At 40.5% G+C, this 14,583-nt stretch overlaps 1 long non-coding RNA gene across 2 annotated transcripts in view; it reads right to left on the bottom strand.

The window, feature by feature from the left end:
• Window positions 1–3,541: 3,541 nt before the first annotated feature.
• The window catches only part of LOC143526917 (uncharacterized), a 20,120-nt gene continuing 9,078 nt past the window's right edge, over window positions 3,542–14,583 (bottom strand). The window contains exon 4 of one of the 2 annotated variants that reach the window (XR_013133995.1): window positions 3,542–4,021. This is a non-coding gene — a long non-coding RNA (uncharacterized LOC143526917). Of the gene's footprint in view, window positions 4,022–8,254; window positions 9,603–14,583 lie in introns of those variants that run through there. The other variant, XR_013133996.1, reaches the window with a different exon arrangement.

Below are 14,583 nucleotides of genomic sequence, written 5' to 3'. Positions count from 1 at the left end.
TTATGTTAATAACAGACATCTTTGTCTTTTTGTGGTGGCTCATGTATGTATTATCACTAAAAATCCAAGATAACATTCCTGCTGCATGTCAGAACGTGTGTCAGTAGTGGTCATAACACTGACCATCAGTACGCTTTTAAACAGTAGAGTTCTGAAGGCCTTGTCATATCATTTATTACTTACAGTTGCAACTTGACCAACATAATCCCAAATGTTTCCCATCTGTTCATGTATTATGTTCCTTGAATTGCTGCAATACACAGTGTGCACACTACTGTGCGATAGCTGTGAGTTTTAATTATGTAATGAAGGCTGACATAAATTTTTTAGCTATTTTTGGTCATAATATTAAATTTTTTTCAAACATGATTGCATAAACAGCAATGTCATCCACACAAATTATATACTATTAATGAAGCACTGGGCACTGAGTTATTTCACCAGTCACAATTATCTCATGTGAGCTTGACATAAATGTGACAATATAATGTTATTAATAGTAGATTTATATGTCTGATGTAAAACTATTCATTCTCATCCTTGAAATAACTAGATTTGGCCGTGTGACCAGATATATCACCTGTTTAAAAATATTCATATGAAATCAAGGCAAACTACAAAATAATATATAATTTGCAGCTCTTTCAGAGCTTCACAAAATGAAAACATAACTGTTAACGGTTAGCTGTTAACGGTGGAGTTAAATGTGCTAAGACTCAACCCAGTTAAGGCTCAACCCAGACCTGATTTACCAAAAAACAAAAAACTAATAATAACTAGTAATGTTTTCCAAGCAGATCCCCAAAGACCTTTTTAGACCTATCTATTTATTGATAGATGCATTGCAACAGATGCATTGCTCATAAATAAATAAAGTTGTCTTTAAAGAAAGCAACCATGTTGTGTTTTAAAAAGAAGCTGGATTACTGTTTATTCTAATGTTTGCTTCTCATACAGGCTATCAGGAACACAACATTGCTTTGATGAAGCTCTTTGAACGCTTGACTAACGTCACGTGATTATCACGGCTTCACCCTCGCACCACCCACCCGGGGCTCTGCTGCTCCACCTCAGAGCCGCACCACCTCTCCTGAGGATCCACACCTGTGGCTCGCTCCCGTGAGCATTACGGGTCTGCTGTAAGGGCCCACTCCCAAGACTCAGTGTGACGCTTTGAAGCTTGTTTGTTGTGTTGTTTTGTATAATTTTTTATAATTTCTTTTTTTGGTATTTTGGTTCCTTGTGGATTTAATCATTAACACTGGCATGGTTTTATTGTTCTGTTGTTTGTTTCTACTCTCTTGATTCTCTGTTAATAAATTCTTCTGAGTCTCTGGTTTCTGGTTACAATAACCACTATCAAAATGAACATTAAAATCATTTATTGGTTCAGGCAGTCATTTGCCTTAAAAAGACGAAGTTATTTACAACATGCAGTCCATATTTGGAAGCACTTGGTGGACTATGATATGTGTAGAACACACTTGTATGTATATGTGTGTGTGTGTGTGTGTTGTCCAGAATGTGTCCTGGCTGATCTCTGTTAGTTGGTCGTCCGCCACGTCCTCCTGTTTACACTGGCAGCAGTTGTCTATCAGATACGCTCTCTAGATGCACTGATATCGTCATGATGATGGCTTCTTTGCATAAAGTCTGGGAATTCATATGGTGTTTATCAAAGCGAACGAGACATTCGTTTATTAATCGACGTGGCTCCTGACTCATGCCACAGTGCCCTGAGGCGTGGAAAGCGAGGTCATGAAAGCAGCACCTGTGATCTGTGAGCACGGTGAACACGCCCGCAGCCTCCCACACGGAGCGCTCGTAAAGCTCACGCTCTGGCGAGGGGAGCGTGGAGCACATGGCTGACTGCCGAGCGGGAGAAATGGGGTCAAAGAGGTGGAGGCACCGCCACACCCTGAGATGGTCAGAGCAGAGGGTGAAGCAGCTTAAACGCAGCTCTATAATGGACATCCGCTTACGCAGTGACCTCCACCCAGTGTGAGCCCGCAGGATAAGGCACACCTTGACCTTGCCAAGTAGGACATATATCTCCAATGTTCTGCATATCAAACTCAGGCATAGAGTTTGTTAGGGTTTGACACGTGTCTGGGGCTTTGCTCAAGAAGCAACAGGAGGGGGTGATTTCCCAAACTTCTGAGCACAGATGTGCACCTGTATGCAGGGGGGGCCTTGATTTGTTTGTAGTAACAGTCTGAGATGGCTGAGGGATCATGGGAGAGGTGAATCGCCCAGCTCCGATTAACGCCGCGAGCAGAGGACACCAGGAGCTGCCGCAGAGAGTGTTTGTGTGTTTGAGTGTTTGTGTGTTTGAGTGTTTGTGTGAGTGTGCAGTCACGGCTGCAGCTGCCACTTTTTGCAACCGCTGAACTCTAAGATGGTTCAGCCACCCTGGAGTTGCCTGTCAGCCACCAAACATCTGACATAACATCTGGCCTTTAATCTCTGGCGCCAAAAAATCAGTTAAGCCTATCAGAGAAAGACGCAGAGCAAGCATGGCAGAGAGCTCTGCTCCATCTGGAGTGAAAGGAGAGAGATGTCAAAGATTCACATTGAGTGGTCTATAGTGTTCCCAACTGCTCTGATATCCTTCATCTGTTAGTTCAGCTGCCTCTTTATGAATTTTGTTTGGCTTATATTTATTATTACATAACTTCTTTGCATCATTACATATGTCAAACTATGATTACGTTTTTTGTTATTTGTTAAAAGTGATTTTTGCTTAGGAAAATATGTCCTAATAAAGACAGTCTATAACCACTTGCTGCCTTTTCCCAAGACTCAGGAAAGCAGCTTGTGGTTTGGTGTTAAACCAAAGGTCCAATTCCTCCTGTGACACACATCTGTGCTTAGCTGGACTGAGCCCTGTGGCCAGGGGTCTGACCCGCTCCGCCATGGGAGTGAAGCTGGGAAAAGCTCACTCAGTCCGGTTTGGGTTAGCGGTGCTGCGGCCTACATCACCGCGGCGTGCCTGGCACCGTCTCCATCAGGGCCCGATCGGGCTGCTCTCTCGTCTGCTTCCTCTGTTCAACGGCTTCCTCCACGGTTTGTTTTCCTGTGATCGCGGTTGCCATGGCGACAGCAACGTGAAGCCATTATGTAAATAGAGCGGGCGGCGGGGAGCTGGAAGAGGAGGGAAACTTCGAGTCAGCACTAACTGAATCACTGGGTCGTACTCTCATCTTCATCGCTATAAATGGACCCGTCTGATGTTCGGGGGGTGTATGGATGGGAATAATGACGCATATTTACGTGCGTGAGTGTACAGTGGGGAATAACTTCTGTCACATTTAAGCAAAAAAAAGTCATCTCGGGCTTTGACTGTATTCTTACCAGTAGTGGGGTTAGCTGGTGAAAAATGTATGTAAATGACCAATACAATACAATAATAACATTAAGACTCTGGTGACTGAATATGGGATTTTACAGCTTCACCCATTTTAAGGTTTCTGTCTGTCTACCTACTGTACCTGACTATATGAGCTAGATGGATCTCAGGCTGAGGCTAAATGTAGCCACTTGCTCTTTAGGTGACTGGTCCAGGCCACAGCGAGGCCCTACGTCCGTGGTGCAGGGGAATACCACATGAGGGAAGGCTGCTGATAGATGATGCTAATCCTATTTGGGCAGCGAAGCCCCACTACTCTTTAACCAGAGTGTAAACACACAATTCCCTCTGGAGTCTAGCGGAACAGAAAGTACTTTTATGGCTCGGCGCTAATGGGGTGTCCCAAGGACTCTGCTAAGATCTATTTGTAAGCGATTCCAGCAGTATGGGAGTACTTGATTATCACATCAGCGGTGGAGAGCTGGGGCTCCTAATGCCTTTTCCTCCAATTTGCGCAGCTATTAATATGGCAGACTGGGCCAGTGGCTCCTTGCTGAAACTGCGCTGCGGGTCATTGTCTTGGATGAAGAATAGCAGGAATTATCTCAATGGAAAAACATGCAGGCTGCTTGTGTTGTTCTGCCTTGCACTCGCCATGTGGTAATGCAACAGCTGGACATAAGTGGAAAGAAGAAACAAATGCATTATTTCCTAAACACTGGAAAACAGATCTTATTTATTAGACGCCCCCCCTTCCACCGTAATGAGACTTCAAGTTCTTTTGCCAACACAACATTTACTTTTTGAAACCCTGTAATATTACACCCATGTTTCCAGTCAACATTCTAGTCCACAACAAACTCAAAAGTTCACATGCGGTGTGTGTTGATGTGGAACCATCTCTGAAAATCTCACACGAAAGACAAGCCATGCACGTAAACAGCAGAGAAACATTTGATTACAAACATAATTATACATTTAAAACTAATAAACAATAGAACAAATCTATTGTAACAATTCATTTGTTACAACTCATTTGGGATTTCATTATTGCTGCATCAGGAAATTACTAGATAAAGGATAAGGTTTAATATAAATAAATGAAGTCAAAAGTCAAATATACAAACAGATATATTTTTGAGATCTAACATAATTTGGGTTCTGAGACATTTATCAACTTCCTGCATCTAGGATTGTAGATGGTACTAGACCAAACATGAAGCCAGCATGGTCTGTTTAACCCATTAACGTTCAGACTGGTGCAGTCAGCTCACATATCACTGAGTTACATTCACTAATGTGACATTGGCAGAGAAGAGGAATCTTGGAATGGCATCCTGCTCACTACCGTCCTCTTGCACCAGTGTCGTCCTTGGAAAGTCCTGCACAGCCAATTAACAGACTGGGTGGGAAATGGGGGGGTGGGGGGAGGGTGGTAAATAACACACTCTAGGACAGTAAAACAATTTTTGTAAACCAATAAACTCAAAAGAGAGATAACTAACCTGAACCAACACACTGACATAAATCGACTACTTGTTAAAACATTTAGTGTACCTAAATAAAGGGGAGAAGGGAGGTGCATGGCATTCTGGGAAGGCTTGCTGGGCTGTTCTCTGCATGCCCGTGATCCCACAGCACAAAGGTCTGTGGCACATGTCACAATACCATCATCAGGAGGGTCATGTGAGAATACACACAAGCACAGGGCCACAGATCTACACACGCTGTCATGAAAAATGACTCTGGGGAGATAAACAATACAATGACAGGTAAAGCAATTTGTCAAAATTTACATTTTACATTTTTAGCTTTTAGCAAACCCTCTTATCCAGAGTGACAAAAGGGCTTTGTCATCTACCCATACATTGTATCCAAAACAGTACAGTAGGTTAGAGTCAAAGGTACCTTTGAACTAGGATACTCCTGAACTTCTGAACAAACTACAATACTGTCAAACTGCCAAATAAACATATCTTAGAAGCTGGGCACAGCGGTGCCCACTAGAAAGCAGGGAGCAAAGAAGGTGGAGGTGGAGTCAGGATGTGGTGGAGGCGGGGCCCTCAGGCAGTCAGGGTGTGGTGGAGGTGGCACCGTCCAAGTGTGGTGGCACCGTCTTGTGATCGTGGACCAGCTGTCTCCTCCCAGGACCGTGGTGCAGCTGTGCCCTCTTGAGAGCTGATCACAGGGGTGACATATCAAGGGCTGCGCTAAGGCGCATGAGGGTGTCAGCCCTGAACCTCATCATCAGGTCACTGAGGAGGGGAGGTTTCTTGAGCAGGTCTAGCTTGAAGTTCTAGAAGATCTGCCACGCCCGCTTGACCCAGACAACTTGGTTTCTGCTTAACGTAAGGTGCTTTTTCCCAGGAACTGGTCCACATTATTCATCAACACATGTGCTGCTTGATTCTTGCTTGGCTGCTCTGCTTCTATGCGGGTGGGCATTCCTAAGCTAGTGGACACTTCCTCTGTTATCCAGACCAGATCTACTTGTTACATCCATTGTTGGTTGGTTATTCTGTCATGCATGGAGTGAGGCAAGAGGCAGGATATAATTGCAAGTAAATTATTTATTCAAAAGGCCCCAAATGACCTTGGACAAAAAACAGAGAAAATGAAATACAAGGAAACAAATATACCCGATCCTGAGCACACATACAGTACATGCATACATACACACAATATATGACCATAATGACCACAAATAATGAGAATTCACAATACACAAGATAAAGGCAGACACGGGAATCAAAACAAAATACAACCACATGGAGACCAGCGGAGACAACATTAAGATTTAACATTAAGTGGAAACACATGCACACACAGTATTGGAGCAGGTGGACAGAACCAGTACAGAACAAGTGCCATGTGCATTTTAATTGGTTATACTTGTGGAAATGGTAACTCCACCAAAAATAGAGGACTGCTTTTCAATTTCTGACTTGACAATATTAAAATTCACAACATTGTCCTGATCTTGAGAAACCAATGGTAAACCACAGAAAACCACATTTTAACTTTAATTTGCAAAGATAAGTGCAGTCGTTTAGACAGAGATCTTTTCACACTGATTCCACTGCCATAAGTGGTTCATAATATAAATCCTGAATATAATACATTTTTAATTTTAAAATGTTAGTGTTTAATAATTTATCTTGAGAGTATTTCTGAATGCAGAACACATTATATTTTATTATATTTAGTCAAGTTAGATTTGTGTTTTGTGCACTTTTTCTACTGATTTACTGAATCCACAGTTAGACTGATTTGAAATCATAGTTAGACTGGTTTGTCATGGATACTTTGGGGCCAAGATTAGTTGTTACCCTAAGAAGGTGTGGTGGGTGCGGTGGAAGAGGTTAACACCTTAAACCTCAAAGGAAATTGCCTCTGGGATAAGCCTGGGATTATACTTACACCAAGCATCCCTTTTGACTACGACTTAGACAATAGACATCAAAGCTTCACCTTCATAACCACAGACTAGGGTGTGTCTACATCCCTGCATGCATCCCCAACACAAGGGGAGGTGGAAAATATGGGACTGAGTGTTGAAGGTTCCTGCGCAGTCCAGAGCTGCCTCTCCTGCTATGGTGGATTTCACTATAGATGTGAATTTGTGTGTGTGTGTGTGTGTGTGTGTGTGTGTGTGTGTGTGTGTGTGTGTGTGTGTGTGTGTGTGTGTGTGTGTGTGTAGTGTACTTAGGTAAGATACATGGAAATTATAAAACTGTTGTGAAGCACACAAAGAGAAACCAGAGGTTTTGGAAGGAGATCCTTCAGCAGCTGTGCTGTGGTCAGAACCTGAAGGTAAAAGATAGGGTGCAGATTTGCATATTGCAAATGACCTTCACAATAAACTGAACTTCAATAGCCAGTGTTAAGAAGTTCAATTCCTTTGGCACCATCTTATAAAGGCCAAATGAAAAACAACAATAAATGAATCAAACTGAACTTCTGAAATGTGTGAATAATTGCAGTAGGACACAGCACAGTTCCTGATGGTGTCAGGCGGGCTTGCATTCCCAGGAGAGAGTCTTTAACTACTACTAAGAGACTGTGTCAGGAGTCCTGGCTGAGTGGACAGAACACAGATGTATAACCACACATGTGGCTTGTTTGAAGTGAACAGCACATGGCGTATTCACTCACCTGTGTAAGAGGTCCTTTAAACAGCTGCTCATTCTTAGACTTTAATGCTTACAGCCATTGGAACAGACAGCTGTAGTCCATACAGACTGAAGAGGCAACAACCAGCTCCATGTAGTTTAACACTCACTGTGTGAGCCAATATCTCAAGGCATTTCATCAGCAGGTATAAATGTGCTTTGTTACTGTAGTTCAAACATAGTGAGAGTGAGTGACATCATGTTCACTTTACAAACCACTGAATCCCTGATTTGACTAATCTGAAAGAAAGTTCTGAGTCATAACTCATCATGCAAGATGGGCTCCTAACCCAGTCCATGGAAACCAACAACAACAGTGCCTGGGGCAACAGTGGCCGCGGCAACATACAGCATGTAAATAAACAAGTAGCCAACCACGTGATCAGACAGCATCGTGTATGGGTCATGATTGTAGTGTAAAGCACTTCCTGTTTCTTATAAATACAAAGTTTTGAGAAACATGGAATATGATTTGAGTAAGAAGTACTTGACACTGCTATGATGGTTTGGGAAATACCCCAAAAAACTGAGAAAAAGTGTAATATTTACATTGATACTAAGGTTTAAATTAAATACAAGCCATGCTATATATATATATATATATATATATATATATATATATATATATATATATATATATATATATATATATATATATATATATATAGCATGGCTTGTACTTATATATCCTATATATATATAACTATATATATAACTCCTCAAGTTACTATACTCAGCTGGATCCCTATAATAAAAACAAGGTTTAGCTTCTTATACACATTTGTGTTCTGACATGTATCCCCCAATAATTCCTGGTCATATTACTCATATAATTTGCTAGGTTGGTTCATGTGAGTGGTGCCCCCACCAAAAGTTTAAATTAAACCTATGCCACTGATCTGAGGTAAACTAAAGTCCCTGAATATGAAGAACTGAAGACATAGTATAGGCTATCAGATCAAATTCTGACATACACAGAACTTCTAACTTCTCATTTAACAAGTTGGACAATACTAGCATGGAGGTCAGCTGGGTTGGTTCTGGTCCTGTATGATCCTGGGCCCCACTGAATGGGTTATTTTGCAACACCTATACAGGTAGAATCCAGCATCAATATGTTTGTTCTCATCTAATTTACACACTCAAACTCATGTAAATGTATATATGTGACATGATGTTTAGACATTTATGTTCAGTTACTGTCATACCAAGTGACATGACTTTGTTCTTTAAATCAACGCTAATTTTTTATTTATTTTTTTATCTTTCAAAATTATCATTATACTCTTGTGCTACAGGCAAACTGTGTGTATGTCAAGGTTATGATATCCATAGGATTATGAAAAAATGTGCACATCATTAAATAGATTAGTAGTTTCAAAACCAGACACAGAACTTGATGACCACAGAAGCTCTTATAAAGGCAGGGTAATCCGCTAAGAGTAGAAAACCCAGTTCTTGTTTCACACACATGTAGGTGAGGAATTAAACAGCAAACAGATTTGAACGTACTTTTTTACATGGGACATACCTCTCTGCACATGACCGTCACACGCCATCACTGTTAATATGACAAACCACTCACGTGACTTGTGCAATCCTAGAAAATAGGGACAGGATCTCAAAAATACACTGCTGCTGCCCTTTAAGTACAGGGTTGGTATTTATGTACGTAATAAAGAAAAACGCTTTTAAATGACTAGCATATGCAAGTCAGTGGATGTGAAACAGTAGAGCTCTGTCCTCAGGATGCGTATGTCTTTCACAATGGACGTAAGATCAATAGATCGACCAAACTCTCAGTTAATGTTTCCCCCAACTTGATCTTAATAGTTATCTAGGTGCCCACCAATAAAATGATCTGCTGTAGATGTCTCCATATGAGCACTTAGCAGTGCTTCTGGTGGAGCATCATTTGCTTTTGGTGTTTTGCACTTGTGCCCTTCTGTGCTGTCCTTCTGTATGTGTGAAAGTCTTGATTGCCTGCCAAGACTTAACCAACACCAGCAGTTGTCGTGATGCACAGTGAAGGATAATGGAGCTAGCGACCCTTAGCACAGGCCCGGTGAGATGTACGATATCTGCTTCAGGTGAGAGGCAGAGAGAGAGAGAGAGGGAGAGAGGGACAGTGCTGTAAAATTACACCCTCATTCAAATGGATGAAGTGAATCAACATGACTTCAGACAACTAAGTTGTTACAATAGGACCTGGTGGTGATGGTGCCTGAGCACAAGCATAATAGCAACAAGGTCTAACAGACAGAGAGCGATGAGTCTGGATTATATTGACATTTCTGGAAAGCATGTGAAATAGGGGATTTTCCACAGCAGCAGTGGAAGTGGAATACAAAATTGGTTTCAATTTCGTAGTATATGCAGTATAGCCTTATTTAAAGATGCAATTACAACCAAACTTTTAAAAATACACAGTTAAGATTGTAATGTTTGTAACTGTCTTTTCTTTTTGTTTGTCACTCTATCTCTCTCTCTCTCTTTGACTGGCAATAGTATGCTAAAATATTACCTCATTGTTATGGTACTTACACACACATCTTTGGCTTGAAAAGTGTGGTGATTTCATTCATTTTAGTATTTTGTGCTAATTGCAAAGTCTATATATAATATACAAACAATGAGTAAGACATCAGTTTCCTGCCACACTCTGAGATTAAGAGGTATATTTAGTCACTACGACACACAGTGTATTTTGTGGGAGCACATTTAATTGACACACCACTCTGAACTGTAATAAGCCTCCCTGTATGAGAGACTTATGCCATCACAATATACACACAACAGATTATGTGGGATACAGTTGAGTGTTTCTTGAGTGCTTCTATGTAGTCTCTTAACCCCCGTCCTGAAGAGGCCCTTTCAGTCGACATAGGGCATTTGGGGAAATGTCTGAGCGATTGTGCATTGTGGGGAACTCCCGAGTCACTCCAGAAGGAGGACAGCCTTCATGGTTGACTTCAAAACAAAAAAAACATGCTTCAACCCACCATAGGCTGATGAAACAGGATACACAGCATGTGTACGGCAATGAACATTTACTCTCTTTATTTGTGATTAGCAGGACAAAAATAGACACTAGGTTTTTATTCAAAACAAGAAATTTTGCTATGTATTAACTCAGGAGCCTGTATGTTTTTAAGCGTTCAGTTTCCCTCTAAAGAGTGCTCCGGTTTCTTATCACTAACTTGGTTGGGCTAAGTATGAGCTGGGTATGAGTTTTATCATTTGGTGTGGTCATAACAAAGATTGATCTTTATACACTAGGAGAATGTTTCCATGGAGACGGGGGTTTGGCTGTAAACAGAGACAGGAGGAAGTGTTAAAGGAAATGGCTCAGCACTGATGACGCTGTTGGTGGGCACTCTCACTCTGGCTGTGTACACACTTTGCACCAACATCTGAAATCTATAAATCAGATCAAAACTGTTTATTTTGAGCCTTAAAAATGGAGGTTTGTAGGAGACGTTTTGCTGAAAACAAACTGCCAAATGTGTGACAAAATGTTTCAAAATGTAGCGTGCAAACATGGACATTTTTCAGAACAAACATGTTTCTCAACATATGAATATGAGTCTCCTCCCTCAGCGTGGTATCCGCTGTCAAAACCACTGCGCTACACCCTGGATTGTACAGGGGTGGCCAGTGTTGGCTCTGGGTTGCCCTTATACAACCACTGGCTGCTTTAGCAGAGCTAGCCATAAGTTAAGAAAGCCGATTGGCTGTCCAAAATGTCATACCATCAAACCTCCCCACACCCACTTCTGCAGTCATAACCAAACATAAAGCAATGATGTCATTCTTCCGGGATAGTTTGCGTAGCATCACAACTACAATGTGGTGGGTGATATTGCTCATAGCAAAATCATTCATTTTCACACCTACTTACAACGGTCTGTTTCATGACTTCCCTGGGCAGGGACACAAGAGTTTAAAATAAATGGATAAAAAAAAACATCTACGGCTGTAAGGGTTATAAATTTAGTCATTCATTTAGTAGTAAGTCACTTGTCAACTTTATTCCATTCATTTAGGAAGATATTGCAGTGTATAAAAATAAAAAGACATTGGTGCAAAATGTTACTTATATACTTATATGCATTCATACAAAATATATATATATATGCAGATAGAAACGACGCAAACAAAATTCGCAACTGAAAAATTTGTACAAGTAGATAAAAAAATGGCTATTTGAGCATTAACTCCCGGATTATCTGTCACTTTTGTGATAATCTTGTAGATCCACATAACAGCCAAACAATCCAGAACTAGCTAGATCTGGTTTTTCCTCGTTCTTTCCTGCTTCTGCTGAGTGAAACCGAAATCAGTTAGCTGTCTTCCAATGAGTCATAGCTCTGTTACCAAGGTTTTTTTTTTTACCTTAACGAGAAAAACAGACACGGTTTGGATCAGAATGTGTGTGTGTATGTGAGGGCTCATACAGAGGGAACCCCTCATCATGACTGACGTCATGTCTTGTGCTTCAGGGCAAATTCAGCCTTTCCCTACTATGTCCATACTGGCCAAAGAACTGCCCAGTTTCAACTGTCTGCTTCATCTTTACTTCAGGCCAAATCTGGTATTTTTGTCTAAGAGCAAAACTAATGACTGTTATGACAAATGATGATAAAGTTAATGGATAACTATACCTTTTGGACTAACACTGAAAGTAAAATTAAGTTTTCGCAGCCTTTCTGTGAATAAAATTAAAGTTATAAGAGGACACAAACTGCTTGGCATGAGTCTGAGCTTCTGAGATAAAAGATTGCAGCTCCAGGAAGTCCCAGGGAAGTTTGTTATTCACAGAGGGCCTCATGAGAAGATAAGGAGCAAAGCTCCTAAATGATCCAGACAAACTGGAACGACACTGACTGTGAGACTCTGAATCTGGGTTAACAGCCAAAACCTGCTGACATACTTGTACACATTGAAGGAAGACTCCTGGAGGCTAGGCATCAGATTGCACAAATGCCATTGAAACCCCTCTGCTCAGCTCAGTTTCCCTGCATTCAGTTAATATGTGACTTCAACAACACTGGCTTCAGCAGCTCAGTGCAACAATGCACAAGACATAAAATAAAAAGCTCATGTTTGTGATGATGACTTATACATATCAAAATACTGTACATCTCACAGTATGCATAACATTTATAAATATTTCTTGCTGCTAGCATTGGCAAGCAGAATGTTATTTTTCCAGTTTGAATGTAATGCAAAGGATCTGCAGAAACCAAGGCACTCAATGTACAGTTCAAGGTCTAAATGATTGGCTTTAAAGCTACACCAATGCAAGAAATATGCCATGGAATTATATCCTGTAAAAACAGATGGGAAGTCAATGACTACAGCTAAGCATTTGACAAAAACATCTATTTATTTACGTGTTTCAGGAGGTTTAGTGCTGGAGAATTCATTTAGGTTTTCCTTAATTGCCCAGACTGCTCATATCTTTCATATCAGTTAAGTTACAGTAAACCAGGACATATAATAAACATAATTTCTTTTATCTCCACATCAGATCCCCAGTAATACGTTTCTTCTCTTGTGTAAATATATTAAGTCAGACGGTATGTTTTGATCACCCTCTTTCACTGTGTGGTTTTCCAGTTGAAAATACCCACCCTACTATGAATGGACAATTTGTTTTTCACGTTTAAAGTAAATTCTTCCAAAATGGCAATAGAGCACCTTCTAAAATTAGAAAACACGTAAGAAGTTAAAAATAGTGATGTTTTTATTATTTCTAGAAGGATTTCATGTTCAGACATTGTAGCTGCCAACCAAGTGTTTGAGTTTATTAGATGATTGGAAGACAGGGCACACATACACAGGCATGAAAAACAAACAGCACATAAAAACAAACAAATAAATATTAATACTTATCATCATCTTTATTTCAAAAACACTTTCCATTTTAGGTCCAAAATCTTAAATAAAATAACCTTAATTAAAGCACAAAAGAACCAAAATGTAAAAGCCCTACAACAGTGCACCCTTGATGCGTGGGAAAGGTCTAGACCTGTTCGCTAACATTACAGTTGCCTCACAAATATATTCTTATTAGTCAGTGCAAATTCATTGCATACTACACATCAGTTTGCCTATAGGTATTCCAACACACATATGTGTGCAGCAGCAGAAGGTTTAGCTATAGATACCCACTGAGTGTCATTTAAAACCAACAAAAAAGATCTATGCCATACACCTAGAACATCTTGTTTGCTGACACAGGAAAGATATAGATTTGTTGATTTGCTAATATTTGCCAATTTGTTAATAATTCACGGCTTCCCAAGCAATGTGTTTACAGGTTTTGTGATTCTGCAAGATATTTTGGTGCAACCCAACTGGAAGCAGCACACATGGGAAAGGTGCGTCCAAGTTAGGACATGAAGACGGTGGTGTCCTGGTAGTACAGCCACACTGATTAAATGTGTTTAATGTCAAATCATTTACTGTCCGTCCAATTTATATTGAAGAGAGAGAGAGAGAGAGAGAGAGAGAGAGAGAGAGAGAGAGAGAGAGAGAGAGAGAGAGAGAGAGAGACACACACACACACACACACACACAGAATACATAAGGTACAGGATGTTCAGGACACTTTGGATACAAGTCAAGAGCTGTGCAAGCATGTTCCCTACCTCTACATCTTCTAAAGTACACAGATGTTCAGAGTGTACTTATATATATATATATATATATATATGATGACTTGAAATCATTTAATATAATTTTCATTTGCTTCTTTTATATTACTGTTTAGTCTCTTACAAACCCCATTTTAGCTAAAATACTAAATATAGCACTAAGATGGTTATGGTGATGCATTAGTGTTTTTCCCAACTAACAGACCACAAGTCAGTTTCTTAGGTTCTTATGGCTGCTGTCTTTTCCTTTCCACTTGCCAAATGATGACGTTAGACCCTCGCAATGCAAGGGCTTCAAGATGTGGAAAAAGCCAATCTGTGTCCTATTTGCAGTTCTCTCCCTATGGGGAACTGAAGCTCTATATTTAGCACTAAAATGCAGGCAATGCCATCTACCAAC

The sequence above is a fragment of the Brachyhypopomus gauderio genome, chromosome 11, assembly GCF_052324685.1.
Source record: "Brachyhypopomus gauderio isolate BG-103 chromosome 11, BGAUD_0.2, whole genome shotgun sequence".
Lineage (NCBI taxonomy): Eukaryota > Metazoa > Chordata > Actinopteri > Gymnotiformes > Hypopomidae > Brachyhypopomus > Brachyhypopomus gauderio.
The sequence above is the reverse complement of the archived record's forward strand: the minus strand, read 5'-3'. Positions and strand labels throughout refer to the sequence as shown.